The sequence below is a fragment of the Schistocerca gregaria genome, chromosome 3, assembly GCF_023897955.1.
Source record: "Schistocerca gregaria isolate iqSchGreg1 chromosome 3, iqSchGreg1.2, whole genome shotgun sequence".
Classification (NCBI taxonomy): Eukaryota; Metazoa; Arthropoda; class Insecta; order Orthoptera; family Acrididae; genus Schistocerca; species Schistocerca gregaria.
This window is the reverse complement of record NC_064922.1, coordinates 589,136,445-589,162,129: the sequence shown is the minus strand read 5'-3', so window position 1 is coordinate 589,162,129 and position 25,685 is coordinate 589,136,445. Positions and strand designations below refer to the sequence as shown.

The following is a 25,685-nucleotide window of genomic DNA, read 5'->3' as shown; positions in this document are numbered from 1 at the left end:
GTGAAACTGCTCCTTTTAAAGCAACCTGGCGGCAGAAAACGCCATGGCCTCACTCGTTTCTGTAGTGCTTCCGTGGCCAGCACAGTAGCCGTTACGACAGTGTATTAATTTTCGCCTGGACAGGGGCTTAAACCCGGGACCTTTCGGTTGTCGGTCTAGCGCTCTGCTTGACTCAGCTATCCTGTCCCTCTGCCAAGCATGGTGGTACAGCTGCAATGTGTGCGAGTGATTTGCGTGTCGTAATTACTGGCTTGGGGCTCCAATGGCGACTTCACCGACTTCCCACTGACGCACCGCTGACGCTAGTTTTCTGTCGTCTTAAACGATGGACATACTTCCAAGCAGCTGCGAGATCTTACGAGAAGACACGCTGCACCACTGCTTTTGCCGCACTCAAATGACTCAATTGCGATACTTGAAAAGAAATGAATGCTCGCTCTGTCCAACACTTTCAAGTACATGTGCGTACTCACGAACACGGCGACTGCGCGAGGAAATGACGGCGGTGCGCTCGTGGGCCTGCGACGGATTTCTGCATTACTAGCTTCCGTGCGAGATGAACCGATAGCCATAGGAAGCAGAGCCCGCCGCGAAATTTAGTATCTTTAAACATAAATCTTCGTCTTGCTGAGAGAGGTGGCACTGGTTTGCATTGGCATTCACCCATGCATGTCACATGTGCGCGAAACTTTCTGCTCGTTTGTACGCAAAATCGCACGCAGCCGGTAGGATTCGAACCTACGCTCCCAGAGGGAATCTGATTTCGAGTCAGACGCCTTAACCACTCGGCCACGACTGCCGCTAGCACAAGATTCTCCCGACACGTGCACCTGCTGCCGTTTAGAGCACTGCAGTGCCAGGGAACGGCGTAGCTGCATTTTTTTCCGTAGTGCTTTCACCGCTTGTAGGCGAGCCGCTACCAAAGTATTAAAATTTCCGCCCGGACAGGGACTTGAACCCTGGACCCTTAGGTTAAAAGCCCAATGCTCTACCGACGGAGCTATCCGGGCTCATGTTATCTCCACGTCACTTCCCACTATCCTACGGACACACTGCCTCATGTCGTTTACTGTTGGGCAATCATTGCATGGAGCTGTTACTAATTAAACGTCCTCTGAATGCTCTCTACGAACTCATCACGCTGGGCTCGTAACTGTCTATCGAAGAAAGCTGACACACGATGAAAATCAAATTGCAGCAGCTTTTACGTCTCATACGTTGAAGCAGAGGAGCTTCGTGTTTTGTCGACACTCACTTGCCAACTGGAAAATTCACAAGCGTCTCGAATGCAATGTTTCCCACGTGTTTGCCCATTTCACGGTTCCGTTGGAGACGCTCTTCGCGTCTTGACACAAAAACGAAACGCAGTCGGTAGGACTCGAACCTACGCTCCCAGAGGGAATCTGATTTCTAGTCAGACGCCTTAACCACTCGGCCACGACTGCCCGTCGCAGCAGCGTCTCTCTACAAGTGAAACTGCTCCTTTTAAAGCAACCTGGCGGCAGAAAACGCCATGGCCTCACTCGTTTCTGTAGTGCTTCCGTGGCCAGCACAGTAGCCGTTACGACAGTGTATTAATTTTCGCCTGGACAGGGGCTTAAACCCGGGACCTTTCGGTTGTCGGTCTAGCGCTCTGCTTGACTCAGCTATCCTGTCCCTCTGCCAAGCATGGTGGTACAGCTGCAATGTGTGCGAGTGATTTGCGTGTCGTAATTACTGGCTTGGGGCTCCAATGGCGACTTCACCGACTTCCCACTGACGCACCGCTGACGCTAGTTTTCTGTCGTCTTAAACGATGGACATACTTCCAAGCAGCTGCGAGATCTTACGAGAAGACACGCTGCACCACTGCTTTTGCCGCACTCAAATGACTCAATTGCGATACTTGAAAAGAAATGAATGCTCGCTCTGTCCAACACTTTCAAGTACATGTGCGTACTCACGAACACGGCGACTGCGCGAGGAAATGACGGCGGTGCGCTCGTGGGCCTGCGACGGATTTCTGCATTACTAGCTTCCGTGCGAGATGAACCGATAGCCATAGGAAGCAGAGCCCGCCGCGAAATTTAGTATCTTTAAACATAAATCTTCGTCTTGCTGAGAGAGGTGGCACTGGTTTGCATTGGCATTCACCCATGCATGTCACATGTGCGCGAAACTTTCTGCTCGTTTGTACGCAAAATCGCACGCAGCCGGTAGGATTCGAACCTACGCTCCCAGAGGGAATCTGATTTCGAGTCAGACGCCTTAACCACTCGGCCACGACTGCCGCTAGCACAAGATTCTCCCGACACGTGCACCTGCTGCCGTTTAGAGCACTGCAGTGCCAGGGAACGGCGTAGCTGCATTTTTTTCCGTAGTGCTTTCACCGCTTGTAGGCGAGCCGCTACCAAAGTATTAAAATTTCCGCCCGGACAGGGACTTGAACCCTGGACCCTTAGGTTAAAAGCCTAATGCTCTACCGACGGAGCTATCCGGGCTCATGTTATCTCCACGTCACTTCCCACTATCCTACGGACACACTGCCTCATGTCGTTTACTGTTGGGCAATCATTGCATGGAGCTGTTACTAATTAAACGTCCTCTGAATGCTCTCTACGAACTCATCACGCTGGGCTCGTAACTGTCTATCGAAGAAAGCTGACACACGATGAAAATCAAATTGCAGCAGCTTTTACGTCTCATACGTTGAAGCAGAGGAGCTTCGTGTTTTGTCGACACTCACTTGCCAACTGGAAAATTCACAAGCGTCTCGAATGCAATGTTTCCCACGTGTTTGCCCATTTCACGGTTCCGTTGGAGACGCTCTTCGCGTCTTGACACAAAAACGAAACGCAGTCGGTAGGACTCGAACCTACGCTCCCAGAGGGAATCTGATTTCTAGTCAGACGCCTTAACCACTCGGCCACGACTGCCCGTCGCAGCAGCGTCTCTCTACAAGTGAAACTGCTCCTTTTAAAGCAACCTGGCGGCAGAAAACGCCATGGCCTCACTCGTTTCTGTAGTGCTTCCGTGGCCAGCACAGTAGCCGTTACGACAGTGTATTAATTTTCGCCTGGACAGGGGCTTAAACCCGGGACCTTTCGGTTGTCGGTCTAGCGCTCTGCTTGACTCAGCTATCCTGTCCCTCTGCCAAGCATGGTGGTACAGCTGCAATGTGTGCGAGTGATTTGCGTGTCGTAATTACTGGCTTGGGGCTCCAATGGCGACTTCACCGACTTCCCACTGACGCACCGCTGACGCTAGTTTTCTGTCGTCTTAAACGATGGACATACTTCCAAGCAGCTGCGAGATCTTACGAGAAGACACGCTGCACCACTGCTTTTGCCGCACTCAAATGACTCAATTGCGATACTTAAAAAGAAATGAATGCTCGCTCTGTCCAACACTTTCAAGTGCATGTGCGTACTCACGAACACGGCGACTGCGCGAGGAAATGACGGCGGTGCGCTCGTGGGCCTGCGACGGATTTCTGCATTACTAGCTTCCGTGCGAGATGAACCGATAGCCATAGGAAGCAGAGCCCGCCGCGAAATTCAGTATCTTTAAACATACATTTTCGTCTTGCTGAGAGAGGTGGCACTGGTTTGCATTGGCATTCACCCATGCATGTCACATGTGCGCGAAACTTTCTGCTCGTTTGTACGCAAAATCGCACGCAGCCGGTAGGATTCGAACCTACGCTCCCAGAGGGAATCTGATTTCGAGTCAGACGCCTTAACCACTCGGCCACGACTGCCGCTAGCACAAGATTCTCCCGACACGTGCACCTGCTGCCGTTTAGAGCACTGCAGTGCCAGGGAACGGCGTAGCTGCATTTTTTTCCGTAGTGCTTTCACCGCTTGTAGGCGAGCCGCTACCAAAGTATTAAAATTTCCGCCCGGACAGGGACTTGAACCCTGGACCCTTAGGTTAAAAGCCTAATGCTCTACCGACGGAGCTATCCGGGATGTTATCTCCACGTCACTTCCCACTATGCTACGGACACACTGCCTCATGTCGTTTACTGTTGGGCAATCATTGCATGGAGCTGTTACTAATTAAACGTCCTCTGAATGCTCTCTACGAACTCATCACGCTGGGCTCGTAACTGTCTATCGAAGAAAGCTGACACACGATGAAAATCAAATTGCAGCAGCTTTTACGTCTCATACGTTGAAGCAGAGGAGCTTCGTGTTTTGTCGACACTCACTTGCCAACTGGAAAATTCACAAGCGTCTCGAATGCAATGTTTCCCACGTGTTTGCCCATTTCACGGTTCCGTTGGAGACGCTCTTCGCGTCTTGACACAAAAACGAAACGCAGTCGGTAGGACTCGAAACTACGCTCCCAGAGGGAATCTGATTTCTAGTCAGACGCCTTAACCACTCGGCCACGACTGCCCGTCGCAGCAGCGTCTCTCTACAAGTGAAACTGCTCCTTTTAAAGCAACCTGGCGGCAGAAAACGCCATGGCCTCACTCGTTTCTGTAGTGCTTCCGTGGCCAGCACAGTAGCCGTTACGACAGTGTATTAATTTTCGCCTGGACAGGGGCTTAAACCCGGGACCTTTCGGTTGTCGGTCTAGCGCTCTGCTTGACTCAGCTATCCTGTCCCTCTGCCAAGCATGGTGGTACAGCTGCAATGTGTGCGAGTGATTTGCGTGTCGTAATTACTGGCTTGGGGCTCCAATGGCGACTTCACCGACTTCCCACTGACGCACCGCTGACGCTAGTTTTCTGTCGTCTTAAACGATGGACATACTTCCAAGCAGCTGCGAGATCTTACGAGAAGACACGCTGCACCACTGCTTTTGCCGCACTCAAATGACTCAATTGCGATACTTGAAAAGAAATGAATGCTCGCTCTGTCCAACACTTTCAAGTACATGTGCGTACTCACGAACACGGCGACTGCGCGAGGAAATGACGGCGGTGCGCTCGTGGGCCTGCGACGGATTTCTGCATTACTAGCTTCCGTGCGAGATGAACCGATAGCCATAGGAAGCAGAGCCCGCCGCGAAATTTAGTATCTTTAAACATAAATCTTCGTCTTGCTGAGAGAGGTGGCACTGGTTTGCATTGGCATTCACCCATGCATGTCACATGTGCGCGAAACTTTCTGCTCGTTTGTACGCAAAATCGCACGCAGCCGGTAGGATTCGAACCTACGCTCCCAGAGGGAATCTGATTTCGAGTCAGACGCCTTAACCACTCGGCCACGACTGCCGCTAGCACAAGATTCTCCCGACACGTGCACCTGCTGCCGTTTAGAGCACTGCAGTGCCAGGGAACGGCGTAGCTGCATTTTTTTCCGTAGTGCTTTCACCGCTTGTAGGCGAGCCGCTACCAAAGTATTAAAATTTCCGCCCGGACAGGGACTTGAACCCTGGACCCTTAGGTTAAAAGCCTAATGCTCTACCGACGGAGCTATCCGGGCTCATGTTATCTCCACGTCACTTCCCACTATGCTACGGACACACTGCCTCATGTCGTTTACTGTTGGGCAATCATTGCATGGAGCTGTTACTAATTAAACGTCCTCTGAATGCTCTCTACGAACTCATCACGCTGGGCTCGTAACTGTCTATCGAAGAAAGCTGACACACGATGAAAATCAAATTGCAGCAGCTTTTACGTCTCATACGTTGAAGCAGAGGAGCTTCGTGTTTTGTCGACACTCACTTGCCAACTGGAAAATTCACAAGCGTCTCGAATGCAATGTTTCCCACGTGTTTGCCCATTTCACGGTTCCGTTGGAGACGCTCTTCGCGTCTTGACACAAAAACGAAACGCAGTCGGTAGGACTCGAACCTACGCTCCCAGAGGGAATCTGATTTCTAGTCAGACGCCTTAACCACTCGGCCACAACTGCCCGTCGCAGCAGCGTCTCTCTACAAGTGAAACTGCTCCTTTTAAAGCAACCTGGCGGCAGAAAACGCCATGGCCTCACTCGTTTCTGTAGTGCTTCCGTGGCCAGCACAGTAGCCGTTACGACAGTGTATTAATTTTCGCCTGGACAGGGGCTTAAACCCGGGACCTTTCGGTTGTCGGTCTAGCGCTCTGCTTGACTCAGCTATCCTGTCCCTCTGCCAAGCATGGTGGTACAGCTGCAATGTGTGCGAGTGATTTGCGTGTCGTAATTACTGGCTTGGGGCTCCAATGGCGACTTCACCGACTTCCCACTGACGCACCGCTGACGCTAGTTTTCTGTCGTCTTAAACGATGGACATACTTCCAAGCAGCTGCGAGATCTTACGAGAAGACACGCTGCACCACTGCTTTTGCCGCACTCAAATGACTCAATTGCGATACTTGAAAAGAAATGAATGCTCGCTCTGTCCAACACTTTCAAGTACATGTGCGTACTCACGAACACGGCGACTGCGCGAGGAAATGACGGCGGTGCGCTCGTGGGCCTGCGACGGATTTCTGCATTACTAGCTTCCGTGCGAGATGAACCGATAGCCATAGGAAGCAGAGCCCGCCGCGAAATTTAGTATCTTTAAACATAAATCTTCGTCTTGCTGAGAGAGGTGGCACTGGTTTGCATTGGCATTCACCCATGCATGTCACATGTGCGCGAAACTTTCTGCTCGTTTGTACGCAAAATCGCACGCAGCCGGTAGGATTCGAACCTACGCTCCCAGAGGGAATCTGATTTCGAGTCAGACGCCTTAACCACTCGGCCACGACTGCCGCTAGCACAAGATTCTCCCGACACGTGCACCTGCTGCCGTTTAGAGCACTGCAGTGCCAGGGAACGGCGTAGCTGCATTTTTTTCCGTAGTGCTTTCACCGCTTGTAGGCGAGCCGCTACCAAAGTATTAAAATTTCCGCCCGGACAGGGACTTGAACCCTGGACCCTTAGGTTAAAAGCCTAATGCTCTACCGACGGAGCTATCCGGGCTCATGTTATCTCCACGTCACTTCCCACTATCCTACGGACACACTGCCTCATGTCGTTTACTGTTGGGCAATCATTGCATGGAGCTGTTACTAATTAAACGTCCTCTGAATGCTCTCTACGAACTCATCACGCTGGGCTCGTAACTGTCTATCGAAGAAAGCTGACACACGATGAAAATCAAATTGCAGCAGCTTTTACGTCTCATACGTTGAAGCAGAGGAGCTTCGTGTTTTGTCGACACTCACTTGCCAACTGGAAAATTCACAAGCGTCTCGAATGCAATGTTTCCCACGTGTTTGCCCATTTCACGGTTCCGTTGGAGACGCTCTTCGCGTCTTGACACAAAAACGAAACGCAGTCGGTAGGACTCGAACCTACGCTCCCAGAGGGAATCTGATTTCTAGTCAGACGCCTTAACCACTCGGCCACGACTGCCCGTCGCAGCAGCGTCTCTCTACAAGTGAAACTGCTCCTTTTAAAGCAACCTGGCGGCAGAAAACGCCATGGCCTCACTCGTTTCTGTAGTGCTTCCGTGGCCAGCACAGTAGCCGTTACGACAGTGTATTAATTTTCGCCTGGACAGGGGCTTAAACCCGGGACCTTTCGGTTGTCGGTCTAGCGCTCTGCTTGACTCAGCTATCCTGTCCCTCTGCCAAGCATGGTGGTACAGCTGCAATGTGTGCGAGTGATTTGCGTGTCGTAATTACTGGCTTGGGGCTCCAATGGCGACTTCACCGACTTCCCACTGACGCACCGCTGACGCTAGTTTTCTGTCGTCTTAAACGATGGACATACTTCCAAGCAGCTGCGAGATCTTACGAGAAGACACGCTGCACCACTGCTTTTGCCGCACTCAAATGACTCAATTGCGATACTTAAAAAGAAATGAATGCTCGCTCTGTCCAACACTTTCAAGTGCATGTGCGTACTCACGAACACGGCGACTGCGCGAGGAAATGACGGCGGTGCGCTCGTGGGCCTGCGACGGATTTCTGCATTACTAGCTTCCGTGCGAGATGAACCGATAGCCATAGGAAGCAGAGCCCGCCGCGAAATTCAGTATCTTTAAACATACATTTTCGTCTTGCTGAGAGAGGTGGCACTGGTTTGCATTGGCATTCACCCATGCATGTCACATGTGCGCGAAACTTTCTGCTCGTTTGTACGCAAAATCGCACGCAGCCGGTAGGATTCGAACCTACGCTCCCAGAGGGAATCTGATTTCGAGTCAGACGCCTTAACCACTCGGCCACGACTGCCGCTAGCACAAGATTCTCCCGACACGTGCACCTGCTGCCGTTTAGAGCACTGCAGTGCCAGGGAACGGCGTAGCTGCATTTTTTTCCGTAGTGCTTTCACCGCTTGTAGGCGAGCCGCTACCAAAGTATTAAAATTTCCGCCCGGACAGGGACTTGAACCCTGGACCCTTAGGTTAAAAGCCTAATGCTCTACCGACGGAGCTATCCGGGATGTTATCTCCACGTCACTTCCCACTATCCTACGGACACACTGCCTCATGTCGTTTACTGTTGGGCAATCATTGCATGGAGCTGTTACTAATTAAACGTCCTCTGAATGCTCTCTACGAACTCATCACGCTGGGCTCGTAACTGTCTATCGAAGAAAGCTGACACACGATGAAAATCAAATTGCAGCAGCTTTTACGTCTCATACGTTGAAGCAGAGGAGCTTCGTGTTTTGTCGACACTCACTTGCCAACTGGAAAATTCACAAGCGTCTCGAATGCAATGTTTCCCACGTGTTTGCCCATTTCACGGTTCCGTTGGAGACGCTCTTCGCGTCTTGACACAAAAACGAAACGCAGTCGGTAGGACTCGAAACTACGCTCCCAGAGGGAATCTGATTTCTAGTCAGACGCCTTAACCACTCGGCCACGACTGCCCGTCGCAGCAGCGTCTCTCTACAAGTGAAACTGCTCCTTTTAAAGCAACCTGGCGGCAGAAAACGCCATGGCCTCACTCGTTTCTGTAGTGCTTCCGTGGCCAGCACAGTAGCCGTTACGACAGTGTATTAATTTTCGCCTGGACAGGGGCTTAAACCCGGGACCTTTCGGTTGTCGGTCTAGCGCTCTGCTTGACTCAGCTATCCTGTCCCTCTGCCAAGCATGGTGGTACAGCTGCAATGTGTGCGAGTGATTTGCGTGTCGTAATTACTGGCTTGGGGCTCCAATGGCGACTTCACCGACTTCCCACTGACGCACCGCTGACGCTAGTTTTCTGTCGTCTTAAACGATGGACATACTTCCAAGCAGCTGCGAGATCTTACGAGAAGACACGCTGCACCACTGCTTTTGCCGCACTCAAATGACTCAATTGCGATACTTGAAAAGAAATGAATGCTCGCTCTGTCCAACACTTTCAAGTACATGTGCGTACTCACGAACACGGCGACTGCGCGAGGAAATGACGGCGGTGCGCTCGTGGGCCTGCGACGGATTTCTGCATTACTAGCTTCCGTGCGAGATGAACCGATAGCCATAGGAAGCAGAGCCCGCCGCGAAATTTAGTATCTTTAAACATAAATCTTCGTCTTGCTGAGAGAGGTGGCACTGGTTTGCATTGGCATTCACCCATGCATGTCACATGTGCGCGAAACTTTCTGCTCGTTTGTACGCAAAATCGCACGCAGCCGGTAGGATTCGAACCTACGCTCCCAGAGGGAATCTGATTTCGAGTCAGACGCCTTAACCACTCGGCCACGACTGCCGCTAGCACAAGATTCTCCCGACACGTGCACCTGCTGCCGTTTAGAGCACTGCAGTGCCAGGGAACGGCGTAGCTGCATTTTTTTCCGTAGTGCTTTCACCGCTTGTAGGCGAGCCGCTACCAAAGTATTAAAATTTCCGCCCGGACAGGGACTTGAACCCTGGACCCTTAGGTTAAAAGCCTAATGCTCTACCGACGGAGCTATCCGGGCTCATGTTATCTCCACGTCACTTCCCACTATGCTACGGACACACTGCCTCATGTCGTTTACTGTTGGGCAATCATTGCATGGAGCTGTTACTAATTAAACGTCCTCTGAATGCTCTCTACGAACTCATCACGCTGGGCTCGTAACTGTCTATCGAAGAAAGCTGACACACGATGAAAATCAAATTGCAGCAGCTTTTACGTCTCATACGTTGAAGCAGAGGAGCTTCGTGTTTTGTCGACACTCACTTGCCAACTGGAAAATTCACAAGCGTCTCGAATGCAATGTTTCCCACGTGTTTGCCCATTTCACGGTTCCGTTGGAGACGCTCTTCGCGTCTTGACACAAAAACGAAACGCAGTCGGTAGGACTCGAACCTACGCTCCCAGAGGGAATCTGATTTCTAGTCAGACGCCTTAACCACTCGGCCACAACTGCCCGTCGCAGCAGCGTCTCTCTACAAGTGAAACTGCTCCTTTTAAAGCAACCTGGCGGCAGAAAACGCCATGGCCTCACTCGTTTCTGTAGTGCTTCCGTGGCCAGCACAGTAGCCGTTACGACAGTGTATTAATTTTCGCCTGGACAGGGGCTTAAACCCGGGACCTTTCGGTTGTCGGTCTAGCGCTCTGCTTGACTCAGCTATCCTGTCCCTCTGCCAAGCATGGTGGTACAGCTGCAATGTGTGCGAGTGATTTGCGTGTCGTAATTACTGGCTTGGGGCTCCAATGGCGACTTCACCGACTTCCCACTGACGCACCGCTGACGCTAGTTTTCTGTCGTCTTAAACGATGGACATACTTCCAAGCAGCTGCGAGATCTTACGAGAAGACACGCTGCACCACTGCTTTTGCCGCACTCAAATGACTCAATTGCGATACTTGAAAAGAAATGAATGCTCGCTCTGTCCAACACTTTCAAGTACATGTGCGTACTCACGAACACGGCGACTGCGCGAGGAAATGACGGCGGTGCGCTCGTGGGCCTGCGACGGATTTCTGCATTACTAGCTTCCGTGCGAGATGAACCGATAGCCATAGGAAGCAGAGCCCGCCGCGAAATTTAGTATCTTTAAACATAAATCTTCGTCTTGCTGAGAGAGGTGGCACTGGTTTGCATTGGCATTCACCCATGCATGTCACATGTGCGCGAAACTTTCTGCTCGTTTGTACGCAAAATCGCACGCAGCCGGTAGGATTCGAACCTACGCTCCCAGAGGGAATCTGATTTCGAGTCAGACGCCTTAACCACTCGGCCACGACTGCCGCTAGCACAAGATTCTCCCGACACGTGCACCTGCTGCCGTTTAGAGCACTGCAGTGCCAGGGAACGGCGTAGCTGCATTTTTTTCCGTAGTGCTTTCACCGCTTGTAGGCGAGCCGCTACCAAAGTATTAAAATTTCCGCCCGGACAGGGACTTGAACCCTGGACCCTTAGGTTAAAAGCCTAATGCTCTACCGACGGAGCTATCCGGGCTCATGTTATCTCCACGTCACTTCCCACTATGCTACGGACACACTGCCTCATGTCGTTTACTGTTGGGCAATCATTGCATGGAGCTGTTACTAATTAAACGTCCTCTGAATGCTCTCTACGAACTCATCACGCTGGGCTCGTAACTGTCTATCGAAGAAAGCTGACACACGATGAAAATCAAATTGCAGCAGCTTTTACGTCTCATACGTTGAAGCAGAGGAGCTTCGTGTTTTGTCGACACTCACTTGCCAACTGGAAAATTCACAAGCGTCTCGAATGCAATGTTTCCCACGTGTTTGCCCATTTCACGGTTCCGTTGGAGACGCTCTTCGCGTCTTGACACAAAAACGAAACGCAGTCGGTAGGACTCGAACCTACGCTCCCAGAGGGAATCTGATTTCTAGTCAGACGCCTTAACCACTCGGCCACAACTGCCCGTCGCAGCAGCGTCTCTCTACAAGTGAAACTGCTCCTTTTAAAGCAACCTGGCGGCAGAAAACGCCATGGCCTCACTCGTTTCTGTAGTGCTTCCGTGGCCAGCACAGTAGCCGTTACGACAGTGTATTAATTTTCGCCTGGACAGGGGCTTAAACCCGGGACCTTTCGGTTGTCGGTCTAGCGCTCTGCTTGACTCAGCTATCCTGTCCCTCTGCCAAGCATGGTGGTACAGCTGCAATGTGTGCGAGTGATTTGCGTGTCGTAATTACTGGCTTGGGGCTCCAATGGCGACTTCACCGACTTCCCACTGACGCACCGCTGACGCTAGTTTTCTGTCGTCTTAAACGATGGACATACTTCCAAGCAGCTGCGAGATCTTACGAGAAGACACGCTGCACCACTGCTTTTGCCGCACTCAAATGACTCAATTGCGATACTTGAAAAGAAATGAATGCTCGCTCTGTCCAACACTTTCAAGTACATGTGCGTACTCACGAACACGGCGACTGCGCGAGGAAATGACGGCGGTGCGCTCGTGGGCCTGCGACGGATTTCTGCATTACTAGCTTCCGTGCGAGATGAACCGATAGCCATAGGAAGCAGAGCCCGCCGCGAAATTTAGTATCTTTAAACATAAATCTTCGTCTTGCTGAGAGAGGTGGCACTGGTTTGCATTGGCATTCACCCATGCATGTCACATGTGCGCGAAACTTTCTGCTCGTTTGTACGCAAAATCGCACGCAGCCGGTAGGATTCGAACCTACGCTCCCAGAGGGAATCTGATTTCGAGTCAGACGCCTTAACCACTCGGCCACGACTGCCGCTAGCACAAGATTCTCCCGACACGTGCACCTGCTGCCGTTTAGAGCACTGCAGTGCCAGGGAACGGCGTAGCTGCATTTTTTTCCGTAGTGCTTTCACCGCTTGTAGGCGAGCCGCTACCAAAGTATTAAAATTTCCGCCCGGACAGGGACTTGAACCCTGGACCCTTAGGTTAAAAGCCTAATGCTCTACCGACGGAGCTATCCGGGCTCATGTTATCTCCACGTCACTTCCCACTATGCTACGGACACACTGCCTCATGTCGTTTACTGTTGGGCAATCATTGCATGGAGCTGTTACTAATTAAACGTCCTCTGAATGCTCTCTACGAACTCATCACGCTGGGCTCGTAACTGTCTATCGAAGAAAGCTGACACACGATGAAAATCAAATTGCAGCAGCTTTTACGTCTCATACGTTGAAGCAGAGGAGCTTCGTGTTTTGTCGACACTCACTTGCCAACTGGAAAATTCACAAGCGTCTCGAATGCAATGTTTCCCACGTGTTTGCCCATTTCACGGTTCCGTTGGAGACGCTCTTCGCGTCTTGACACAAAAACGAAACGCAGTCGGTAGGACTCGAACCTACGCTCCCAGAGGGAATCTGATTTCTAGTCAGACGCCTTAACCACTCGGCCACAACTGCCCGTCGCAGCAGCGTCTCTCTACAAGTGAAACTGCTCCTTTTAAAGCAACCTGGCGGCAGAAAACGCCATGGCCTCACTCGTTTCTGTAGTGCTTCCGTGGCCAGCACAGTAGCCGTTACGACAGTGTATTAATTTTCGCCTGGACAGGGGCTTAAACCCGGGACCTTTCGGTTGTCGGTCTAGCGCTCTGCTTGACTCAGCTATCCTGTCCCTCTGCCAAGCATGGTGGTACAGCTGCAATGTGTGCGAGTGATTTGCGTGTCGTAATTACTGGCTTGGGGCTCCAATGGCGACTTCACCGACTTCCCACTGACGCACCGCTGACGCTAGTTTTCTGTCGTCTTAAACGATGGACATACTTCCAAGCAGCTGCGAGATCTTACGAGAAGACACGCTGCACCACTGCTTTTGCCGCACTCAAATGACTCAATTGCGATACTTGAAAAGAAATGAATGCTCGCTCTGTCCAACACTTTCAAGTACATGTGCGTACTCACGAACACGGCGACTGCGCGAGGAAATGACGGCGGTGCGCTCGTGGGCCTGCGACGGATTTCTGCATTACTAGCTTCCGTGCGAGATGAACCGATAGCCATAGGAAGCAGAGCCCGCCGCGAAATTTAGTATCTTTAAACATAAATCTTCGTCTTGCTGAGAGAGGTGGCACTGGTTTGCATTGGCATTCACCCATGCATGTCACATGTGCGCGAAACTTTCTGCTCGTTTGTACGCAAAATCGCACGCAGCCGGTAGGATTCGAACCTACGCTCCCAGAGGGAATCTGATTTCGAGTCAGACGCCTTAACCACTCGGCCACGACTGCCGCTAGCACAAGATTCTCCCGACACGTGCACCTGCTGCCGTTTAGAGCACTGCAGTGCCAGGGAACGGCGTAGCTGCATTTTTTTCCGTAGTGCTTTCACCGCTTGTAGGCGAGCCGCTACCAAAGTATTAAAATTTCCGCCCGGACAGGGACTTGAACCCTGGACCCTTAGGTTAAAAGCCTAATGCTCTACCGACGGAGCTATCCGGGCTCATGTTATCTCCACGTCACTTCCCACTATGCTACGGACACACTGCCTCATGTCGTTTACTGTTGGGCAATCATTGCATGGAGCTGTTACTAATTAAACGTCCTCTGAATGCTCTCTACGAACTCATCACGCTGGGCTCGTAACTGTCTATCGAAGAAAGCTGACACACGATGAAAATCAAATTGCAGCAGCTTTTACGTCTCATACGTTGAAGCAGAGGAGCTTCGTGTTTTGTCGACACTCACTTGCCAACTGGAAAATTCACAAGCGTCTCGAATGCAATGTTTCCCACGTGTTTGCCCATTTCACGGTTCCGTTGGAGACGCTCTTCGCGTCTTGACACAAAAACGAAACGCAGTCGGTAGGACTCGAACCTACGCTCCCAGAGGGAATCTGATTTCTAGTCAGACGCCTTAACCACTCGGCCACGACTGCCCGTCGCAGCAGCGTCTCTCTACAAGTGAAACTGCTCCTTTTAAAGCAACCTGGCGGCAGAAAACGCCATGGCCTCACTCGTTTCTGTAGTGCTTCCGTGGCCAGCACAGTAGCCGTTACGACAGTGTATTAATTTTCGCCTGGACAGGGGCTTAAACCCGGGACCTTTCGGTTGTCGGTCTAGCGCTCTGCTTGACTCAGCTATCCTGTCCCTCTGCCAAGCATGGTGGTACAGCTGCAATGTGTGCGAGTGATTTGCGTGTCGTAATTACTGGCTTGGGGCTCCAATGGCGACTTCACCGACTTCCCACTGACGCACCGCTGACGCTAGTTTTCTGTCGTCTTAAACGATGGACATACTTCCAAGCAGCTGCGAGATCTTACGAGAAGACACGCTGCACCACTGCTTTTGCCGCACTCAAATGACTCAATTGCGATACTTGAAAAGAAATGAATGCTCGCTCTGTCCAACACTTTCAAGTACATGTGCGTACTCACGAACACGGCGACTGCGCGAGGAAATGACGGCGGTGCGCTCGTGGGCCTGCGACGGATTTCTGCATTACTAGCTTCCGTGCGAGATGAACCGATAGCCATAGGAAGCAGAGCCCGCCGCGAAATTTAGTATCTTTAAACATAAATCTTCGTCTTGCTGAGAGAGGTGGCACTGGTTTGCATTGGCATTCACCCATGCATGTCACATGTGCGCGAAACTTTCTGCTCGTTTGTACGCAAAATCGCACGCAGCCGGTAGGATTCGAACCTACGCTCCCAGAGGGAATCTGATTTCGAGTCAGACGCCTTAACCACTCGGCCACGACTGCCGCTAGCACAAGATTCTCCCGACACGTGCACCTGCTGCCGTTTAGAGCACTGCAGTGCCAGGGAACGGCGTAGCTGCATTTTTTTCCGTAGTGCTTTCACCGCTTGTAGGCGAGCCGCTACCAAAGTATTAAAATTTCCGCCCGGACAGGGACTTGAACCCTGGACCCTTAGGTTAAAAGCCTAATGCTCTACCGACGGAGCTATCCGGGCTCATGTTATCTCCACGTCACTTCCCACTATCCTACGGACACACTGCCTCATGTCGTTTACTGTTGGGCAATCATTGCATGGAGCTGTTACTAATTAAACGTCCTCTGAATGCTCTCTACGAACTCATCACGCTGGGCTCGTAACTGTCTATCGAAGAAAGCTGACACACGATGAAAATCAAATTGCAGCAGCTTTTACGTCTCATACGTTGAAGCAGAGGAGCTTCGTGTTTTGTCGACACTCACTTGCCAACTGGAAAATTCACAAGCGTCTCGAATGCAATGTTTCCCACGTGTTTGCCCATTTCACGGTTCCGTTGGAGACGCTCTTCGCGTCTTGACACAAAAACGAAACGCAGTCGGTAGGACTCGAACCTACGCTCCCAGAGGGAATCTGATTTCTAGTCAGACGCCTTAACCACTCGGCCACGACTGCCCGTCGCAGCAGCGTCTCTCTACAAGTGAAACTGCTCCTTTTAAAGCAACCTGGCGGCAGAAAACGCCATGGCCTCACTCGTTTCTGTAGTGCTTCCGTGGCCAGCACAGTAGCCGTTACGACAGTGTATTAATTTTCGCCTGGACAGGGGCTTAAACCCGGGACCTTTCGGTTGTCGGTCTAGCGCTCTGCTTGACTCAGCTATCCTGTCCCTCTGCCAAGCATGGTGGTACAGCTGCAATGTGTGCGAGTGATTTGCGTGTCGTAATTACTGGCTTGGGGCTCCAATGGCGACTTCACCGACTTCCCACTGACGCACCGCTGACGCTAGTTTTCTGTCGTCTTAAACGATGGACATACTTCCAAGCAGCTGCGAGATCTTACGAGAAGACACGCTGCACCACTGCTTTTGCCGCACTCAAATGACTCAATTGCGATACTTAAAAAGAAATGAATGCTCGCTCTGTCCAACACTTTCAAGTACATGTGCGTACTCACGAACACGGCGACTGCGCGAGGAAATGACGGCGGTGCGCTCGTGGGCCTGCGACGGATTTCTGCATTACTAGCTTCCGTGCGAGATGAACCGATAGCCATAGGAAGCAGAGCCCGCCGCGAAATTTAGTATCTTTAAACATAAATCTTCGTCTTGCTGAGAGAGGTGGCACTGGTTTGCATTGGCATTCACCCATGCATGTCACATGTGCGCGAAACTTTCTGCTCGTTTGTACGCAAAATCGCACGCAGCCGGTAGGATTCGAACCTACGCTCCCAGAGGGAATCTGATTTCGAGTCAGACGCCTTAACCACTCGGCCACGACTGCCGCTAGCACAAGATTCTCCCGACACGTGCACCTGCTGCCGTTTAGAGCACTGCAGTGCCAGGGAACGGCGTAGCTGCATTTTTTTCCGTAGTGCTTTCACCGCTTGTAGGCGAGCCGCTACCAAAGTATTAAAATTTCCGCCCGGACAGGGACTTGAACCCTGGACCCTTAGGTTAAAAGCCTAATGCTCTACCGACGGAGCTATCCGGGCTCATGTTATCTCCACGTCACTTCCCACTATGCTACGGACACACTGCCTCATGTCGTTTACTGTTGGGCAATCATTGCATGGAGCTGTTACTAATTAAATGTCCTCTGAATGCTCTCTACGAACTCATCACGCTGGGCTCGTAACTGTCTATCGAAGAAAGCTGACACACGATGAAAATCAAATTGCAGCAGCTTTTACGTCTCATACGTTGAAGCAGAGGAGCTTCGTGTTTTGTCGACACTCACTTGCCAACTGGAAAATTCACAAGCGTCTCGAATGCAATGTTTCCCACGTGTTTGCCCATTTCACGGTTCCGTTGGAGACGCTCTTCGCGTCTTGACACAAAAACGAAACGCAGTCGGTAGGACTCGAAACTACGCTCCCAGAGGGAATCTGATTTCTAGTCAGACGCCTTAACCACTCGGCCACGACTGCCCGTCGCAGCAGCGTCTCTCTACAAGTGAAACTGCTCCTTTTAAAGCAACCTGGCGGCAGAAAACGCCATGGCCTCACTCGTTTCTGTAGTGCTTCCGTGGCCAGCACAGTAGCCGTTACGACAGTGTATTAATTTTCGCCTGGACAGGGGCTTAAACCCGGGACCTTTCGGTTGTCGGTCTAGCGCTCTGCTTGACTCAGCTATCCTGTCCCTCTGCCAAGCATGGTGGTACAGCTGCAATGTGTGCGAGTGATTTGCGTGTCGTAATTACTGGCTTGGGGCTCCAATGGCGACTTCACCGACTTCCCACTGACGCACCGCTGACGCTAGTTTTCTGTCGTCTTAAACGATGGACATACTTCCAAGCAGCTGCGAGATCTTACGAGAAGACACGCTGCACCACTGCTTTTGCCGCACTCAAATGACTCAATTGCGATACTTGAAAAGAAATGAATGCTCGCTCTGTCCAACACTTTCAAGTACATGTGCGTACTCACGAACACGGCGACTGCGCGAGGAAATGACGGCGGTGCGCTCGTGGGCCTGCGACGGATTTCTGCATTACTAGCTTCCGTGCGAGATGAACCGATAGCCATAGGAAGCAGAGCCCGCCGCGAAATTTAGTATCTTTAAACATAAATCTTCGTCTTGCTGAGAGAGGTGGCACTGGTTTGCATTGGCATTCACCCATGCATGTCACATGTGCGCGAAACTTTCTGCTCGTTTGTACGCAAAATCGCACGCAGCCGGTAGGATTCGAACCTACGCTCCCAGAGGGAATCTGATTTCGAGTCAGACGCCTTAACCACTCGGCCACGACTGCCGCTAGCACAAGATTCTCCCGACACGTGCACCTGCTGCCGTTTAGAGCACTGCAGTGCCAGGGAACGGCGTAGCTGCATTTTTTTCCGTAGTGCTTTCACCGCTTGTAGGCGAGCCGCTACCAAAGTATTAAAATTTCCGCCCGGACAGGGACTTGAACCCTGGACCCTTAGGTTAAAAGCCTAATGCTCTACCGACGGAGCTATCCGGGCTCATGTTATCTCCACGTCACTTCCCACTATGCTACGGACACACTGCCTCATGTCGTTTACTGTTGGGCAATCATTGCATGGAGCTGTTACTAATTAAACGTCCTCTGAATGCTCTCTACGAACTCATCACGCTGGGCTCGTAACTGTCTATCGAAGAAAGCTGACACACGATGAAAATCAAATTGCAGCAGCTTTTACGTCTCATACGTTGAAGCAGAGGAGCTTCGTGTTTTGTCGACACTCACTTGCCAACTGGAAAATTCACAAGCGTCTCGAATGCAATGTTTCCCACGTGTTTGCCCATTTCACGGTTCCGTTGGAGACGCTCTTCGCGTCTTGACACAAAAACGAAACGCAGTCGGTAGGACTCGAACCTACGCTCCCAGAGGGAATCTGATTTCTAGTCAGACGCCTTAACCACTCGGCCACGACTGCCCGTCGCAGCAGCGTCTCTCTACAAGTGAAACTGCTCCTTTTAAAGCAACCTGGCGGCAGAAAACGCCATGGCCTCACTCGTTTCTGTAGTGCTTCCGTGGCCAGCACAGTAGCCGTTACGACAGTGTATTAATTTTCGCCTGGACAGGGGCTTAAACCCGGGACCTTTCGGTTGTCGGTCTAGCGCTCTGCTTGACTCAGCTATCCTGTCCCTCTGCCAAGCATGGTGGTACAGCTGCAATGTGTGCGAGTGATTTGCGTGTCGTAATTACTGGCTTGGGGCTCCAATGGCGACTTCACCGACTTCCCACTGACGCACCGCTGACGCTAGTTTTCTGTCGTCTTAAACGATGGACATACTTCCAAGCAGCTGCGAGATCTTACGAGAAGACACGCTGCACCACTGCTTTTGCCGCACTCAAATGACTCAATTGCGATACTTGAAAAGAAATGAATGCTCGCTCTGTCCAACACTTTCAAGTACATGTGCGTACTCACGAACACGGCGACTGCGCGAGGAAATGACGGCGGTGCGCTCGTGGGCCTGCGACGGATTTCTGCATTACTAGCTTCCGTGCGAGATGAACCGATAGCCATAGGAAGCAGAGCCCGCCGCGAAATTTAGTATCTTTAAACATAAATCTTCGTCTTGCTGAGAGAGGTGGCACTGGTTTGCATTGGCATTCACCCATGCATGTCACATGTGCGCGAAACTTTCTGCTCGTTTGTACGCAAAATCGCACGCAGCCGGTAGGATTCGAACCTACGCTCCCAGAGGGAATCTGATTTCGAGTCAGACGCCTTAACCACTCGGCCACGACTGCCGCTAGCACAAGATTCTCCCGACACGTGCACCTGCTGCCGTTTAGAGCACTGCAGTGCCAGGGAACGGCGTAGCTGCATTTTTTTCCGTAGTGCTTTCACCGCTTGTAGGCGAGCCGCTACCAAAGTATTAAAATTTCCGCCCGGACAGGGACTTGAACCCTGGACCCTTAGGTTAAAAGCCTAATGCTCTACCGACGGAGCTATCCGGGCTCATGTTATCTCCACGTCACTTCCCACTATCCTACGGACACACTGCCTCATGTCGTTTACTGTTGGGCAATCATTGCATGGAGCTGTTACTAATTAAACGTCCTCTGAATGCTCTCTACGAACTCATCACGCTGGGCTCGTAACTGTCTATCGAAGAAAGCTGACACACGATGAAAATCAAATTGCAGCAGCTTTTACGTCTCATACGTTGAAGCAGAGGAGCTTCGTGTTTTGTCGACACTCACTTGCCAACTGGAAAATTCACAAGCGTCTCGAATGCAATGTTTCCCACGTGTTTGCCCATTTCACGGTTCCGTTGGAGACGCTCTTCGCGTCTTGACACAAAAACGAAACGCAGTCGGTAGGACTCGAACCTACGCTCCCAGAGGGAATCTGATTTCTAGTCAGACGCCTTAACCACTCGGCCACGACTGCCCGTCGCAGCAGCGTCTCTCTACAAGTGAAACTGCTCCTTTTAAAGCAACCTGGCGGCAGAAAACGCCATGGCCTCACTCGTTTCTGTAGTGCTTCCGTGGCCAGCACAGTAGCCGTTACGACAGTGTATTAATTTTCGCCTGGACAGGGGCTTAAACCCGGGACCTTTCGGTTGTCGGTCTAGCGCTCTGCTTGACTCAGCTATCCTGTCCCTCTGCCAAGCATGGTGGTACAGCTGCAATGTGTGCGAGTGATTTGCGTGTCGTAATTACTGGCTTGGGGCTCCAATGGCGACTTCACCGACTTCCCACTGACGCACCGCTGACGCTAGTTTTCTGTCGTCTTAAACGATGGACATACTTCCAAGCAGCTGCGAGATCTTACGAGAAGACACGCTGCACCACTGCTTTTGCCGCACTCAAATGACTCAATTGCGATACTTAAAAAGAAATGAATGCTCGCTCTGTCCAACACTTTCAAGTACATGTGCGTACTCACGAACACGGCGACTGCGCGAGGAAATGACGGCGGTGCGCTCGTGGGCCTGCGACGGATTTCTGCATTACTAGCTTCCGTGCGAGATGAACCGATAGCCATAGGAAGCAGAGCCCGCCGCGAAATTTAGTATCTTTAAACATAAATCTTCGTCTTGCTGAGAGAGGTGGCACTGGTTTGCATTGGCATTCACCCATGCATGTCACATGTGCGCGAAACTTTCTGCTCGTTTGTACGCAAAATCGCACGCAGCCGGTAGGATTCGAACCTACGCTCCCAGAGGGAATCTGATTTCGAGTCAGACGCCTTAACCACTCGGCCACGACTGCCGCTAGCACAAGATTCTCCCGACACGTGCACCTGCTGCCGTTTAGAGCACTGCAGTGCCAGGGAACGGCGTAGCTGCATTTTTTTCCGTAGTGCTTTCACCGCTTGTAGGCGAGCCGCTACCAAAGTATTAAAATTTCCGCCCGGACAGGGACTTGAACCCTGGACCCTTAGGTTAAAAGCCTAATGCTCTACCGACGGAGCTATCCGGGCTCATGTTATCTCCACGTCACTTCCCACTATGCTACGGACACACTGCCTCATGTCGTTTACTGTTGGGCAATCATTGCATGGAGCTGTTACTAATTAAATGTCCTCTGAATGCTCTCTACGAACTCATCACGCTGGGCTCGTAACTGTCTATCGAAGAAAGCTGACACACGATGAAAATCAAATTGCAGCAGCTTTTACGTCTCATACGTTGAAGCAGAGGAGCTTCGTGTTTTGTCGACACTCACTTGCCAACTGGAAAATTCACAAGCGTCTCGAATGCAATGTTTCCCACGTGTTTGCCCATTTCACGGTTCCGTTGGAGACGCTCTTCGCGTCTTGACACAAAAACGAAACGCAGTCGGTAGGACTCGAAACTACGCTCCCAGAGGGAATCTGATTTCTAGTCAGACGCCTTAACCACTCGGCCACGACTGCCCGTCGCAGCAGCGTCTCTCTACAAGTGAAACTGCTCCTTTTAAAGCAACCTGGCGGCAGAAAACGCCATGGCCTCACTCGTTTCTGTAGTGCTTCCGTGGCCAGCACAGTAGCCGTTACGACAGTGTATTAATTTTCGCCTGGACAGGGGCTTAAACCCGGGACCTTTCGGTTGTCGGTCTAGCGCTCTGCTTGACTCAGCTATCCTGTCCCTCTGCCAAGCATGGTGGTACAGCTGCAATGTGTGCGAGTGATTTGCGTGTCGTAATTACTGGCTTGGGGCTCCAATGGCGACTTCACCGACTTCCCACTGACGCACCGCTGACGCTAGTTTTCTGTCGTCTTAAACGATGGACATACTTCCAAGCAGCTGCGAGATCTTACGAGAAGACACGCTGCACCACTGCTTTTGCCGCACTCAAATGACTCAATTGCGATACTTAAAAAGAAATGAATGCTCGCTCTGTCCAACACTTTCAAGTGCATGTGCGTACTCACGAACACGGCGACTGCGCGAGGAAATGACGGCGGTGCGCTCGTGGGCCTGCGACGGATTTCTGCATTACTAGCTTCCGTGCGAGATGAACCGATAGCCATAGGAAGCAGAGCCCGCCGCGAAATTCAGTATCTTTAAACATAAATTTTCGTCTTGCTGAGAGAGGTGGCACTGGTTTGCATTGGCAATCACCCATGCATGTCACATGTGCGCGAAACTTTCTGCTCGTTTGTACGCAAAATCGCACGCAGCCGGTAGGATTCGAACCTACGCTCCCAGAGGGAATCTGATTTCGAGTCAGACGCCTTAACCACTCGGCCACGACTGCCGCTAGCACAAGATTCTCCCGACACGTGCACCTGGTGCCGTTTAGAGCACTGCATTGCCAGGGAACGGCGTAGCTGCATTTTTTTCCGTAGTGCTTTCACCGCTTGTAGGCGAGCCGCTACCAAAGTATTAAAATTTCCGCCCGGACAGGGACTTGAACCCTGGACCCTTAGGTTAAAAGCCTAATGCTCTACCGACTGAGCTATCCGGGCTCATCTTATCTCCACGTCACTTCCCACTATGCTACGGACACACTGCCTCATGTCGTTTACTGTTGGGCAATCATTGCATGGAGCTGTTACTAATTAAACGTCCTCTGAATGCTCTCTACGAACTCATCACGCTGGGCTCGTAACTGTCTATCGAAGAAAGCTGACACACGATGAAAATCAAATTGCAGCAGCTTTTACGTCTCATACGTTGAAGCAGAGGAGCTTCGTGTTTTGTCGACACTCACTTGCCAACTGGAAAATTCACAAGCGTCTCGAATGCAATGTTTCCCACGTGTTTGCCCATTTCACGGTTCCGTTGGAGACGCTCTTCGCGTCTTGACACAAAAACGAAACGCAGTCGGTAGGACTCGAACCTACGCTCCCAGAGGGAATCTGATTTCTAGTCAGACGCCTTAACCACTCGGCCACGACTGCCCGTCGCAGCAGCGTCTCTCTACAAGTGAAACTGCTCCTTTTAAAGCAACCTGGCGGCAGAAAACGCCATGGCCTCACTCGTTTCTGTAGTGCTTCCGTGGCCAGCACAGTAGCCGTTACGACAGTGTATTAATTTTCGCCTGGACAGGGGCTTAAACCCGGGACCTTTCGGTTGTCGGTCTAGCGCTCTGCTTGACTTAGCTATCCTGTCCCTCTGCCAAGCATGGTGGTACAGCTGCAATGTGTGCGAGTGATTTGCGTGTCGTAATTACTGGCTTGGGGCTCCAATGGCGACTTCACCGACTTCCCACTGACGCACCGCTGACGCTAGTTTTCTGTCGTCTTAAACGATGGACATACTTCCAAGCAGCTGCGAGATCTTACGAGAAGACACGCTGCACCACTGCTTTTGCCGCACTCAAATGACTCAATTGCGATACTTAAAAAGAAATGAATGCTCGCTCTGTCCAACACTTTCAAGTGCATGTGCGTACTCACGAACACGGCGACTGCGCGAGGAAATGACGGCGGTGCGCTCGTGGGCCTGCGACGGATTTCTGCATTACTAGCTTCCGTGCGAGATGAACCGATAGCCATAGGAAGCAGAGCCCGCCGCGAAATTCAGTATCTTTAAACAAAATTTTCGTCTTGCTGAGAGAGGTGGCACTGGTTTGCATTGGCATTCACCCATGCATGTCACATGTGCGCGAAACTTTCTGCTCGTTTGTACGCAAAATCGCACGCAGCCGGTAGGATTCGAACCTACGCTCCCAGAGGGAATCTGATTTCGAGTCAGACGCCTTAACCACTCGGCCACGACTGCCGCTAGCACAAGATTCTCCCGACACGTGCACCTGCTGCCGTTTAGAGCACTGCATTGCCAGGGAACGGCGTAGCTGCATTTTTTTCCGTAGTGCTTTCACCGCTTGTAGGCGAGCCGCTACCAAAGTATTAAAATTTCCGCCCGGACAGGGACTTGAACCCTGGACCCTTAGGTTAAAAGCCTAATGCTCTACCGACTGAGCTATCCGGGCTCATGTTATCTCCACGTCACTTCCCACTATGCTACGGACACACTGCCTCATGTCGTTTACTGTTGGGCAATCATTGCATGGAGCTGTTACTAATTAAACGTCCTCTGAATGCTCTCTACGAACTCATCACGCTGGGCTCGTAACTGTCTATCGAAGAAAGCTGACACACGATGAAAATCAAATTGCAGCAGCTTTTACGTCTCATACGTTGAAGCAGAGGAGCTTCGTGTTTTGTCGACACTCACTTGCCAACTGGAAAATTCACAAGCGTCTCGAATGCAATGTTTCCCACGTGTTTGCCCATTTCACGGTTCCGTTGGAGACGCTCTTCGCGTCTTGACACAAAAACGAAACGCAGTCGGTAGGACTCGAACCTACGCTCCCAGAGGGAATCTGATTTCTAGTCAGACGCCTTAACCACTCGGCCACGAGTGCCCGTCGCAGCAGCGTCTCTCTACAAGTGAAACTGCTCCTTTTAAAGCAACCTGGCGGCAGAAAACGCCATGGCCTCACTCGTTTCTGTAGTGCTTCCGTGGCCAGCACAGTAGCCGTTACGACAGTGTATTAATTTTCGCCTGGACAGGGGCTTAAACCCGGGACCTTTCGGTTGTCGGTCTAGCGCTCTGCTTGACTTAGCTATCCTGTCCCTCTGCCAAGCATGGTGGTACAGCTGCAATGTGTGCGAGTGATTTGCGTGTCGTAATTACTGGCTTGGGGCTCCAATGGCGACTTCACCGACTTCCCACTGACGCACCGCTGACGCTAGTTTTCTGTCGTCTTAAACGATGGACATACTTCCAAGCAGCTGCGAGATCTTACGAGAAGACACGCTGCACCACTGCTTTTGCCGCACTCAAATGACTCAATTGCGATACTTAAAAAGAAATGAATGCTCGCTCTGTCCAACACTTTCAAGTGCATGTGCGTACTCACGAACACGGCGACTGCGCGAGGAAATGACGGCGGTGCGCTCGTGGGCCTGCGACGGATTTCTGCATTACTAGCTTCCGTGTGAGATGAACCGATAGCCATAGGAAGCAGAGCCCGCCGCGAAATTCAGTATCTTTAAACATAAATTTTCGTCTTGCTGAGAGAGGTGGCACTGGTTTGCATTGGCATTCACCCATGCATGTCACATGTGCGCGAAACTTTCTGCTCGTTT

At 51.4% G+C, this 25,685-nt stretch overlaps 51 non-coding genes across 51 annotated transcripts; all 51 read right to left on the bottom strand.

The window, feature by feature from the left end:
• Nucleotides 1-717: 717 nt before the first annotated feature.
• Nucleotides 718-799, bottom strand: Trnas-cga (transfer RNA serine (anticodon CGA)). The gene has a single exon. It is a non-coding gene; the product is annotated as a tRNA-Ser (tRNA).
• A 138-nt stretch (nt 800-937) lies between these two features.
• On the bottom strand, nt 938-1,010 carry Trnak-uuu (transfer RNA lysine (anticodon UUU)). Its single transcript has one exon. It is a non-coding gene; the product is annotated as a tRNA-Lys (tRNA).
• Nucleotides 1,011-1,363: 353 nt separating this feature from the next.
• Trnas-aga (transfer RNA serine (anticodon AGA)) lies at nt 1,364-1,445 on the bottom strand. The gene has a single exon. It is a non-coding gene; the product is annotated as a tRNA-Ser (tRNA).
• Nucleotides 1,446-2,187: 742 nt separating this feature from the next.
• Trnas-cga (transfer RNA serine (anticodon CGA)) lies at nt 2,188-2,269 on the bottom strand. Its single transcript has one exon. It is a non-coding gene; the product is annotated as a tRNA-Ser (tRNA).
• A 138-nt stretch (nt 2,270-2,407) lies between these two features.
• On the bottom strand, nt 2,408-2,480 carry Trnak-uuu (transfer RNA lysine (anticodon UUU)). Its single transcript has one exon. It is a non-coding gene; the product is annotated as a tRNA-Lys (tRNA).
• Nucleotides 2,481-2,833: 353 nt separating this feature from the next.
• Nucleotides 2,834-2,915, bottom strand: Trnas-aga (transfer RNA serine (anticodon AGA)). The gene has a single exon. It is a non-coding gene; the product is annotated as a tRNA-Ser (tRNA).
• A 742-nt stretch (nt 2,916-3,657) lies between these two features.
• On the bottom strand, nt 3,658-3,739 carry Trnas-cga (transfer RNA serine (anticodon CGA)). The gene has a single exon. It is a non-coding gene; the product is annotated as a tRNA-Ser (tRNA).
• Nucleotides 3,740-3,877: 138 nt separating this feature from the next.
• On the bottom strand, nt 3,878-3,950 carry Trnak-uuu (transfer RNA lysine (anticodon UUU)). Its single transcript has one exon. It is a non-coding gene; the product is annotated as a tRNA-Lys (tRNA).
• A 350-nt stretch (nt 3,951-4,300) lies between these two features.
• Trnas-aga (transfer RNA serine (anticodon AGA)) lies at nt 4,301-4,382 on the bottom strand. The gene has a single exon. It is a non-coding gene; the product is annotated as a tRNA-Ser (tRNA).
• Nucleotides 4,383-5,124: 742 nt separating this feature from the next.
• On the bottom strand, nt 5,125-5,206 carry Trnas-cga (transfer RNA serine (anticodon CGA)). Its single transcript has one exon. It is a non-coding gene; the product is annotated as a tRNA-Ser (tRNA).
• A 138-nt stretch (nt 5,207-5,344) lies between these two features.
• Trnak-uuu (transfer RNA lysine (anticodon UUU)) lies at nt 5,345-5,417 on the bottom strand. Its single transcript has one exon. It is a non-coding gene; the product is annotated as a tRNA-Lys (tRNA).
• A 353-nt stretch (nt 5,418-5,770) lies between these two features.
• On the bottom strand, nt 5,771-5,852 carry Trnas-aga (transfer RNA serine (anticodon AGA)). Its single transcript has one exon. It is a non-coding gene; the product is annotated as a tRNA-Ser (tRNA).
• Nucleotides 5,853-6,594: 742 nt separating this feature from the next.
• Nucleotides 6,595-6,676, bottom strand: Trnas-cga (transfer RNA serine (anticodon CGA)). The gene has a single exon. It is a non-coding gene; the product is annotated as a tRNA-Ser (tRNA).
• Nucleotides 6,677-6,814: 138 nt separating this feature from the next.
• On the bottom strand, nt 6,815-6,887 carry Trnak-uuu (transfer RNA lysine (anticodon UUU)). Its single transcript has one exon. It is a non-coding gene; the product is annotated as a tRNA-Lys (tRNA).
• A 353-nt stretch (nt 6,888-7,240) lies between these two features.
• On the bottom strand, nt 7,241-7,322 carry Trnas-aga (transfer RNA serine (anticodon AGA)). Its single transcript has one exon. It is a non-coding gene; the product is annotated as a tRNA-Ser (tRNA).
• A 742-nt stretch (nt 7,323-8,064) lies between these two features.
• On the bottom strand, nt 8,065-8,146 carry Trnas-cga (transfer RNA serine (anticodon CGA)). The gene has a single exon. It is a non-coding gene; the product is annotated as a tRNA-Ser (tRNA).
• Nucleotides 8,147-8,284: 138 nt separating this feature from the next.
• Nucleotides 8,285-8,357, bottom strand: Trnak-uuu (transfer RNA lysine (anticodon UUU)). The gene has a single exon. It is a non-coding gene; the product is annotated as a tRNA-Lys (tRNA).
• Nucleotides 8,358-8,707: 350 nt separating this feature from the next.
• Trnas-aga (transfer RNA serine (anticodon AGA)) lies at nt 8,708-8,789 on the bottom strand. Its single transcript has one exon. It is a non-coding gene; the product is annotated as a tRNA-Ser (tRNA).
• A 742-nt stretch (nt 8,790-9,531) lies between these two features.
• Trnas-cga (transfer RNA serine (anticodon CGA)) lies at nt 9,532-9,613 on the bottom strand. The gene has a single exon. It is a non-coding gene; the product is annotated as a tRNA-Ser (tRNA).
• Nucleotides 9,614-9,751: 138 nt separating this feature from the next.
• Trnak-uuu (transfer RNA lysine (anticodon UUU)) lies at nt 9,752-9,824 on the bottom strand. Its single transcript has one exon. It is a non-coding gene; the product is annotated as a tRNA-Lys (tRNA).
• A 353-nt stretch (nt 9,825-10,177) lies between these two features.
• On the bottom strand, nt 10,178-10,259 carry Trnas-aga (transfer RNA serine (anticodon AGA)). Its single transcript has one exon. It is a non-coding gene; the product is annotated as a tRNA-Ser (tRNA).
• A 742-nt stretch (nt 10,260-11,001) lies between these two features.
• Trnas-cga (transfer RNA serine (anticodon CGA)) lies at nt 11,002-11,083 on the bottom strand. Its single transcript has one exon. It is a non-coding gene; the product is annotated as a tRNA-Ser (tRNA).
• A 138-nt stretch (nt 11,084-11,221) lies between these two features.
• On the bottom strand, nt 11,222-11,294 carry Trnak-uuu (transfer RNA lysine (anticodon UUU)). The gene has a single exon. It is a non-coding gene; the product is annotated as a tRNA-Lys (tRNA).
• A 353-nt stretch (nt 11,295-11,647) lies between these two features.
• Nucleotides 11,648-11,729, bottom strand: Trnas-aga (transfer RNA serine (anticodon AGA)). Its single transcript has one exon. It is a non-coding gene; the product is annotated as a tRNA-Ser (tRNA).
• A 742-nt stretch (nt 11,730-12,471) lies between these two features.
• Nucleotides 12,472-12,553, bottom strand: Trnas-cga (transfer RNA serine (anticodon CGA)). Its single transcript has one exon. It is a non-coding gene; the product is annotated as a tRNA-Ser (tRNA).
• A 138-nt stretch (nt 12,554-12,691) lies between these two features.
• On the bottom strand, nt 12,692-12,764 carry Trnak-uuu (transfer RNA lysine (anticodon UUU)). Its single transcript has one exon. It is a non-coding gene; the product is annotated as a tRNA-Lys (tRNA).
• Nucleotides 12,765-13,117: 353 nt separating this feature from the next.
• Nucleotides 13,118-13,199, bottom strand: Trnas-aga (transfer RNA serine (anticodon AGA)). Its single transcript has one exon. It is a non-coding gene; the product is annotated as a tRNA-Ser (tRNA).
• Nucleotides 13,200-13,941: 742 nt separating this feature from the next.
• Nucleotides 13,942-14,023, bottom strand: Trnas-cga (transfer RNA serine (anticodon CGA)). The gene has a single exon. It is a non-coding gene; the product is annotated as a tRNA-Ser (tRNA).
• Nucleotides 14,024-14,161: 138 nt separating this feature from the next.
• Nucleotides 14,162-14,234, bottom strand: Trnak-uuu (transfer RNA lysine (anticodon UUU)). The gene has a single exon. It is a non-coding gene; the product is annotated as a tRNA-Lys (tRNA).
• Nucleotides 14,235-14,587: 353 nt separating this feature from the next.
• Trnas-aga (transfer RNA serine (anticodon AGA)) lies at nt 14,588-14,669 on the bottom strand. The gene has a single exon. It is a non-coding gene; the product is annotated as a tRNA-Ser (tRNA).
• A 742-nt stretch (nt 14,670-15,411) lies between these two features.
• Nucleotides 15,412-15,493, bottom strand: Trnas-cga (transfer RNA serine (anticodon CGA)). The gene has a single exon. It is a non-coding gene; the product is annotated as a tRNA-Ser (tRNA).
• A 138-nt stretch (nt 15,494-15,631) lies between these two features.
• On the bottom strand, nt 15,632-15,704 carry Trnak-uuu (transfer RNA lysine (anticodon UUU)). Its single transcript has one exon. It is a non-coding gene; the product is annotated as a tRNA-Lys (tRNA).
• A 353-nt stretch (nt 15,705-16,057) lies between these two features.
• Nucleotides 16,058-16,139, bottom strand: Trnas-aga (transfer RNA serine (anticodon AGA)). The gene has a single exon. It is a non-coding gene; the product is annotated as a tRNA-Ser (tRNA).
• Nucleotides 16,140-16,881: 742 nt separating this feature from the next.
• Nucleotides 16,882-16,963, bottom strand: Trnas-cga (transfer RNA serine (anticodon CGA)). The gene has a single exon. It is a non-coding gene; the product is annotated as a tRNA-Ser (tRNA).
• A 138-nt stretch (nt 16,964-17,101) lies between these two features.
• Trnak-uuu (transfer RNA lysine (anticodon UUU)) lies at nt 17,102-17,174 on the bottom strand. The gene has a single exon. It is a non-coding gene; the product is annotated as a tRNA-Lys (tRNA).
• Nucleotides 17,175-17,527: 353 nt separating this feature from the next.
• Nucleotides 17,528-17,609, bottom strand: Trnas-aga (transfer RNA serine (anticodon AGA)). Its single transcript has one exon. It is a non-coding gene; the product is annotated as a tRNA-Ser (tRNA).
• A 742-nt stretch (nt 17,610-18,351) lies between these two features.
• On the bottom strand, nt 18,352-18,433 carry Trnas-cga (transfer RNA serine (anticodon CGA)). Its single transcript has one exon. It is a non-coding gene; the product is annotated as a tRNA-Ser (tRNA).
• Nucleotides 18,434-18,571: 138 nt separating this feature from the next.
• Nucleotides 18,572-18,644, bottom strand: Trnak-uuu (transfer RNA lysine (anticodon UUU)). The gene has a single exon. It is a non-coding gene; the product is annotated as a tRNA-Lys (tRNA).
• A 353-nt stretch (nt 18,645-18,997) lies between these two features.
• Trnas-aga (transfer RNA serine (anticodon AGA)) lies at nt 18,998-19,079 on the bottom strand. Its single transcript has one exon. It is a non-coding gene; the product is annotated as a tRNA-Ser (tRNA).
• A 742-nt stretch (nt 19,080-19,821) lies between these two features.
• Trnas-cga (transfer RNA serine (anticodon CGA)) lies at nt 19,822-19,903 on the bottom strand. Its single transcript has one exon. It is a non-coding gene; the product is annotated as a tRNA-Ser (tRNA).
• Nucleotides 19,904-20,041: 138 nt separating this feature from the next.
• On the bottom strand, nt 20,042-20,114 carry Trnak-uuu (transfer RNA lysine (anticodon UUU)). The gene has a single exon. It is a non-coding gene; the product is annotated as a tRNA-Lys (tRNA).
• Nucleotides 20,115-20,467: 353 nt separating this feature from the next.
• On the bottom strand, nt 20,468-20,549 carry Trnas-aga (transfer RNA serine (anticodon AGA)). The gene has a single exon. It is a non-coding gene; the product is annotated as a tRNA-Ser (tRNA).
• A 742-nt stretch (nt 20,550-21,291) lies between these two features.
• Trnas-cga (transfer RNA serine (anticodon CGA)) lies at nt 21,292-21,373 on the bottom strand. Its single transcript has one exon. It is a non-coding gene; the product is annotated as a tRNA-Ser (tRNA).
• A 138-nt stretch (nt 21,374-21,511) lies between these two features.
• Trnak-uuu (transfer RNA lysine (anticodon UUU)) lies at nt 21,512-21,584 on the bottom strand. The gene has a single exon. It is a non-coding gene; the product is annotated as a tRNA-Lys (tRNA).
• Nucleotides 21,585-21,937: 353 nt separating this feature from the next.
• Trnas-aga (transfer RNA serine (anticodon AGA)) lies at nt 21,938-22,019 on the bottom strand. Its single transcript has one exon. It is a non-coding gene; the product is annotated as a tRNA-Ser (tRNA).
• A 742-nt stretch (nt 22,020-22,761) lies between these two features.
• On the bottom strand, nt 22,762-22,843 carry Trnas-cga (transfer RNA serine (anticodon CGA)). The gene has a single exon. It is a non-coding gene; the product is annotated as a tRNA-Ser (tRNA).
• Nucleotides 22,844-22,981: 138 nt separating this feature from the next.
• Nucleotides 22,982-23,054, bottom strand: Trnak-uuu (transfer RNA lysine (anticodon UUU)). The gene has a single exon. It is a non-coding gene; the product is annotated as a tRNA-Lys (tRNA).
• A 353-nt stretch (nt 23,055-23,407) lies between these two features.
• Nucleotides 23,408-23,489, bottom strand: Trnas-aga (transfer RNA serine (anticodon AGA)). Its single transcript has one exon. It is a non-coding gene; the product is annotated as a tRNA-Ser (tRNA).
• A 741-nt stretch (nt 23,490-24,230) lies between these two features.
• Trnas-cga (transfer RNA serine (anticodon CGA)) lies at nt 24,231-24,312 on the bottom strand. The gene has a single exon. It is a non-coding gene; the product is annotated as a tRNA-Ser (tRNA).
• Nucleotides 24,313-24,450: 138 nt separating this feature from the next.
• On the bottom strand, nt 24,451-24,523 carry Trnak-uuu (transfer RNA lysine (anticodon UUU)). The gene has a single exon. It is a non-coding gene; the product is annotated as a tRNA-Lys (tRNA).
• A 353-nt stretch (nt 24,524-24,876) lies between these two features.
• Trnas-aga (transfer RNA serine (anticodon AGA)) lies at nt 24,877-24,958 on the bottom strand. The gene has a single exon. It is a non-coding gene; the product is annotated as a tRNA-Ser (tRNA).
• Nucleotides 24,959-25,685: the final 727 nt, after the last annotated feature.